Here is a 6,743-nt window from a genome sequence, read left to right as displayed (position 1 = left end):
ACTGTGGAGTTTTCGAAGCATTTTCCCCTCGTGTATCCTGTGCTCCTTTTCACACACAACCACAAGTTAGATGGCAACGAAAATACAGTTTTTCTGATGTACTCAGCCTGTGCCCCATCCTCCACCTGTCAAACCGGGCAGACATGCTATTGGTGAATGCTCATTTCAGGACTGTGGGAACATCTTTATGTTCTGACAGAAAGAATCAATTAAAATTGAAAACTATCTTTTAGCCTTCCAAAGTGAGAGTTTGACTTCAGATGTTTCCAAATTTGCCCAAACTAGCACCTACATTGTGTTACACTATTCAATTCAATGCAGCGATTATTTATGGAGTGTGAGTACTCCTTGTGTGCAAGGCATGTCTCATACAACCTCAAGCAAGACAGGTCACCGCTCTAGAAAGATCTGCAGGGTCTGTGAAGAACACAGTCGAAGATGGGGTGGGGGGGTGAGAGACCCTATGAAATGCAGGAGCACAGGGTGGTAACAGGGCACCAGGAGGGGGAGAGCCCCACAGTGCGGGAAGAACGTGTCTCTTGGGGGTTTACACGAGACAGTCCCCACATCTTCACAGTGAAGGAGAAACATGCTGTTTGGATTACAGCGAGTGGTGTGAAAGCATCCTGTTTGGGGAAAGCAAATGAAAACATGCATATTTCCTGCTTGGCTTTGTCCCTGTTCATGATGTTTTCTTCCAAGTCCCTCCCTTGTCTCGTCATGGGCTGTGACTCCTCCTGGGCTGCACAGGATGCTGGCTCTAAATAGATTCCTGAGAAAGGGCCCGAAAATGCCTGTGTCATGCCAGGGCGTGGGAGGCAGTGGGTGAAAGGACCAGGCAGGGACACCGGGGTGGGGAAAAGACGCCCACAAACCAGCTGCCTCTGGTTAGCAAAATGCCCAAGGCTGGCGATAGGCAAGCCCAGCGGGCCCAAAGCTGTACAGCAGTCAGACCACTCCACTGAGATGTTACTTCTGGGATTCTCTACTTACCTTCCCCTCCAGCCCAACGCTATCCACTGGGCCTCCACTGACACCTGCTTCCCTCCCTGGTGACATCTGCGTCCTCGGTGGGACAATTTCTGTTCACCGGTGACCCCTACTGAGCTATAAATGTGTGTAGTTCAGAAATTTTCTTTTATCTCCAGGGTATACCATGGTGCTTGGCTCAGAGTATCTCTCAGACAATATCTGTTACTATTTTTTAAATTAAAAAAATACGGGAAATCCTCAAATTAAAGTGAAACACACAGTTAATCCCACTGCTTTAAAAAAAATACATGAACATGTAAAAATTCCCCTTTCATATCCTTCCTTTTTCTTTTGCTAAATCAGATATATCAATATGTACAGTAAATGTTAGTTGAATGAATTGATAAATAAATCTAAAAAGTTGAAGAGACCGAGGAAAAAATAATTTAAGTGTAGCCAACAAAAAGATCATCTCCCCATTTCAAGATTAACTTCATCACAGCTGCAAAGCCCATCTGCCATGTTTCTGGGCATCAGGACGCAGACATCTCCAGAGCCCATTATTCTGTTTACCACAGGGCCTGTGGGCAGAGGCGTAGAGGACCTAAGACTTAAGAGTCCAGACTCTCCTTCTAAAGAGCACCTTGACCTCACTCACTTTCCCTCTTTGGATCTCATCTGTAAACTGGAGAAACTCATTCAACAAGTATGTTATTAGCCACGCACATGATAAACTTAAGTGGTACAGAATAAAAACACCAGGAGTCACTGCTTTTATGATGTTTACATTTGAGAGGAGAAAAAAACAAGTTAGGTAAAATACGTTAGGTGGGGATAAATGCTGGGGGTTAGTGGGGAGACCAATGTGTCCAGAGCAGAGAACAGGAAGGGACAGGCAATGGGGAAAGAGGCCAGGGACGGAGGCTGGGATGGGGGGACAGATGACTCGGGTCTTACAGGTCTGGGGAAGGACTTGGGTTGTTCCCCGATGACATGGAAAGTCACTGGAGGGTTCTGAGCAGAGGGGTGACCATGATCGGACATGCTTTTTTAACGGGCTGCTCTGGCTGCTGACTGAGGAACAGACTGCAGGGGTCAAGGGTGGGAGCAGGGAGACGTGCTAACACCTTCCTCTCTTCACCTTCACCTTCACCTTTCTGCACACCTCGTTCAATTGAAGATCCCTGCTTCCTTCATGCAGTTACCCCTCCTAAGGGCACCCTGCTCCTCTTTCCAACTCAGAATCCCATTCGGCTCCTCTTTCAAGAGCCCGCTCAGTACTCAGAGCTGTGAGGGCACTCGGGCAGCTCGCTATCCTCTGTCCCCATCCTCGGGTGAGGACACTGGGGCCCAGACCTTAGGAAGCCTGTCCAAGGTCATACACATGGTAAGCAGTGGACTCAGGACTGCCCCGAACGTCGATCTGAAGGAAATTAAAGGAGATCATTGACACAGACATTTTCCCTGAAATCCTCTTTGCTATGTGCAGTCTCCCCATCACATTATGACCTCAGAGAGCACGGCCCGTGTCTCACCCAGCGTGGCGTACTTGGCACTTTGCATGGTACCTGGCACACGACAGACACTCGGTGAGTATTTGCTAGGTGAGTAAATACCAGAACATCAAGCCCGTAAGAGCCTGTGTTTATGTGTTATTGGCACCATGTCTCCCCGCTCCGTCCCACCACCTCACATGTCAGGCAACTGGAAAGGTCTAAGAATCACCGAGGCTAAGCTGAGCGTTCTAGGAATCTGGTGTTGCGGGCATCAAACCAAACTGACTAACTTGAATACAGTGTTGTTATTTTAACAAACGTCGCACCAGGACGGGAGTGGGATCTTCCTAAGACGGTCACGGTCACAGCTAGTGACACCCTCCTTTTCCTTCCCTGATTCCCAAGCGGTTTTAGGATAAGAGATAAAGGACTCAAAAGGGATGTTATTCTTTGAGAAGCCACAATTTTGTGTGACCTTCTGTGCGCTAGGCACGCGGGTCTTGTTCTTACCAAGGTGCTAACGAGCAGTGACAATGTAATAATAGTTGGTTAAATGTCGCCAGCCCTGGCCAGGAGAGATGCCCCGAGATGTGCATCTTCGTTCTGTCTGTGACCCTGTGGACTTAGGCTTTTGCGCTACATGATTCTCCCGTCTCCTCCATCCTTACTCTGCCTCCCGGCTCTCTCCCCCGACACTGGCTCCCAGACACCCCCCACCCTGCCAGGAGATGATAATAGTAGAAGACTCACTATTCCACCTTCATCTTATGATCTCATGAGTTTTCTCACTAACAACACTCTATTCAAGTTAGTCACAGTGTGATACCTCCAATGCCAGATTACGCAAGATACAGTTTCTGGCTCTTCCACAGATTCACAGCATAATAATTAATCATTGAGGTCTCAGCAGGACCATCTAAATGGGAGGGTACTTCAGCCTGTCAGCCTTGGAGATGTTATTTCCAAAGTACCAGGAGATCCTTGAGTTAAAAATGTGATACCTGCCTGAGCATAAGCTTGTATAGTTAAGGGCTGGAAGAAACCTTCAGAAGGAGCTGGCTCAACCACTCCCTTTTTTTTTTTAGACAAAAAAACTGGCTGAGAGGTTTAGAACTTCCCACGGTCACTTTGCTAGTATGGCCGAGTCAGGACTGGAAATAAAGTCCGGGGTTCTTTTTAGTATACCCGCTGCCTCCTAGGACACGGTCTCTTCATTCTCACTTCCCACTGCCTCAACCCTCCTCATGGAAGTTGATCCTCTTCAATGCAAAACTGATATGGACAGATACTTAAGTAGAGAGGCTGGCAGGCAGAAAACTTGATGATAAATAGAGAGATGATGCAAGCGCAAGGCCTAAATCCAGAAATAAATCATATCTTCACATAGTGTTTACAGAAATTGCGTTTGGAATAATTTCCATAGAAATTATTTTACCCACCACAGGAATGCTGCCCCCTCCCGCAGGGATTTGGCCAAACAGAAAGAGAAGCAGCAGCTTAGATTTATATAGAAAACATTAGTTGGAACTTAAGTAATAACCCTCAACTAATCAGAATATTTTATGCATTCTGCTTTTTAGTGGAAAGAGCAAACCACAAGAAAGCAAGCATATATCAGAGATTTAAAAAAAAAATGTTTCCAGGGCTTATTCTAGGCTTGAAAAAAATTCCCCCAACTCCCTGCACTGTCTATCTTTAAACTATCTCACCACACCCCTCCCTCTTTCCCCTCACATGTGTTCATCTGTTCATTTAATCAACCTGCCAATATTTATTGAGCCTGCCTCTGATGTCCCAAGCACTCTGCTATGTTGCAGATGAAAACATGGTCTTGCCTTCAAGTTTAAGCCTGGTCAGAAAGTTTTTCTAAGAAGATTTCGATTTTTATTACTTATTTTGCCCCCCAGTTATGTCTCTAGTTCTGTAAATGGATAATAGTTCTGTATTATTTCCATTTGGCCTTCCCGATCCACTGTCTACTATTGTGTATCCTGTTTGTGCTTCTGGGGGAGGGAGAAAGAACTGACTTTTATGGGTCAGGGAAACCATGTTCCTTTGCCCTGGGGTTCAGCAAATGGGAGGAAACAGAAGTCCAGAAGGCCAGAGAGGAGGGAAGGGAGAGGGGCAGGGTACTGCCCTCCACGCTCCCCCCCCCCACTCCCAACACACACACACCTCATCCCACATGCCTGCCAAGCTGTGGGTGGACGGTGGCCACCTTCCTTTCCTAAAGACCACAGCACCTGTTGGATAACCCTCTCCTAGAACCCCCTCCTGGATTAGCAGCTGTCATGCAAATCACTGTGATTGCCAATTACAAAATAATGGGTATATTTCTGAGAAACAACAAAAAGCAATCCAGTTGGGCACTAAGTGAACTGCTACCTTAAGTAGCTAGACAGACGAAAATTGGCCAAGGAGCTCTTTCTATTTACCCTTTGAAAAGAGATCTGTGGAAAGCTACTCCCTGGTCACAGTTGGGTGAGAAAAGTTTCATATTCTCTGTCTATAATAAATGTAACCCTGTCATGGCAGGATGACCAGGAGGGCCAGTTTTACTTGGTGGAAGGTAGGTGCCTGGAGCACAGTCTAGAGAGCAATGTTTAGGCCCATTCTCAATATCTGTATCTCAGTATTTGCCATGGCAAAACTGAGGCTGTCCTACTTCGGGCACATCATGAGAAAGCCGGGGTCTTTGGGAAAGATAATAATGCTGGAGAGGACAGAAGGCAGCAGGAAAAGAAGACCAAACACAAGATGGATTGACTCCATAAAAGAAGCCATGGTCATCATGAATCCTGAGGAGCTGAGCAGGGCTGTGAGGACAGGACATGGTGGATGTCACTCATTCATAGGGTCACCCAAACTGGGAGCTGACTCAATCGCACATAACACACACACATCTGCCATGGACACGGGGTTAGAGGATGTGCTCTGAAATTTGGATCCTTACTATAATATCTATCTCTCTATCTCTAAATGAATTTAATTTTGAATCAAATAAAAACTAGTTCCTAGAACCACAAGAGTTACAATATGTATCACCAAGCCCTCCTGCTTTTTACTCATTTTACAAATAAGGGGAAAAAAGGCATATATAAAGGTTAAATGGTTCACTGAGATCAGTAATGGGTCTAGCATACACATGTTCTCTGAGTTCATGCTCAGTTCTACTTATTAAGGACAAAAAGTGAAGAAAAACACAGCTGACTGCAACTGTCAGTGGGTTTTTGGAAAGTCCAAGGGAATATGACTAGTGGAGACAGGGTTTGATGGAGACAGTGAGGTTAACACCCTCCCTGTTTTTAGACAGATCAAGATATCTTTTGATGTTGTTTTTAGAAAGATCAAGATCTAAGCAATCATCATGGCTAGGATCCTAGCATTACACCAGATAGACAGGGTGTGGGAATGGATCTAACGGAGCTGATTATACAGACAAAACAGAAGAGTCTAGTCTGTCTAAGACACTCCAGGAAGCTTTTTGGAGACCTTGTATAGTTCTTTTTGTAAGACATACACTCAGAAGTAGGAAGTCCATTCACAACCCAGTTAGGATTGACAGAATGAATGTGCAGATAACATAAAGATCTTGTCTTTAAGGCCATGCAATCTGGAAAAGCTACAGCATGCAAACAGAGACAGCAAAGTAAAATGCGCTTTCTAAATGGAACCTATGTCCTAAGATTGAGGGTGAACAGTGGGGATGAAGAATATTGAAAATAGTCCCTTACGTTTTTCCAAGGTTATTCTCTCCATTCCAGATCCATACTTCATTAAGGGAGACATTCTCTATCTTCTTTGAAGACTGGTACGCTAGTGTTGAAACGGCAGTCTGAAAAAGAGGATTGAGAGAAGGCATTAAATATGAACAGGAATTCCGGGGCCTGCAACATCCCATATAATCCATCCTCTTCTTGGTCCTGCACACTAAGGACACGACAAGTGATGGAGTCAGTTCTCTGAGGATTAATACACGAAAAGTACTCACTTAAGTCAGCTCCGACTCTCCTCACCCTCCCCCAACCCCAATCAAAACATCTTCACTGTCGTAGAGTAGGAAAGAGAGTCCCTTAAGGCAAGAAGTTAAATCTGGGAAAAACTACAGATGGCCTTGGACCTTAGTTTTTTTTGTTTTGTTTTGTTTTTAAAGATTTTTTTTTATTGGGGAATTGGAGGGATGGGAACAGTGCTGGGGAATTGGGGGAAGGGGAACAGACAAGTTGCTGTCGTTTTTGTTCTTCAGTCTAGTTGTGGAGGACATGGCTTCACTGG

The sequence above is a fragment of the Hipposideros armiger genome, unplaced genomic scaffold, assembly GCF_001890085.2.
Source record: "Hipposideros armiger isolate ML-2016 unplaced genomic scaffold, ASM189008v1 scaffold_247, whole genome shotgun sequence".
Lineage (NCBI taxonomy): Eukaryota > Metazoa > Chordata > Mammalia > Chiroptera > Hipposideridae > Hipposideros > Hipposideros armiger.
The sequence above is the reverse complement of the archived record's forward strand: the minus strand, read 5'-3'. Positions refer to the sequence as shown.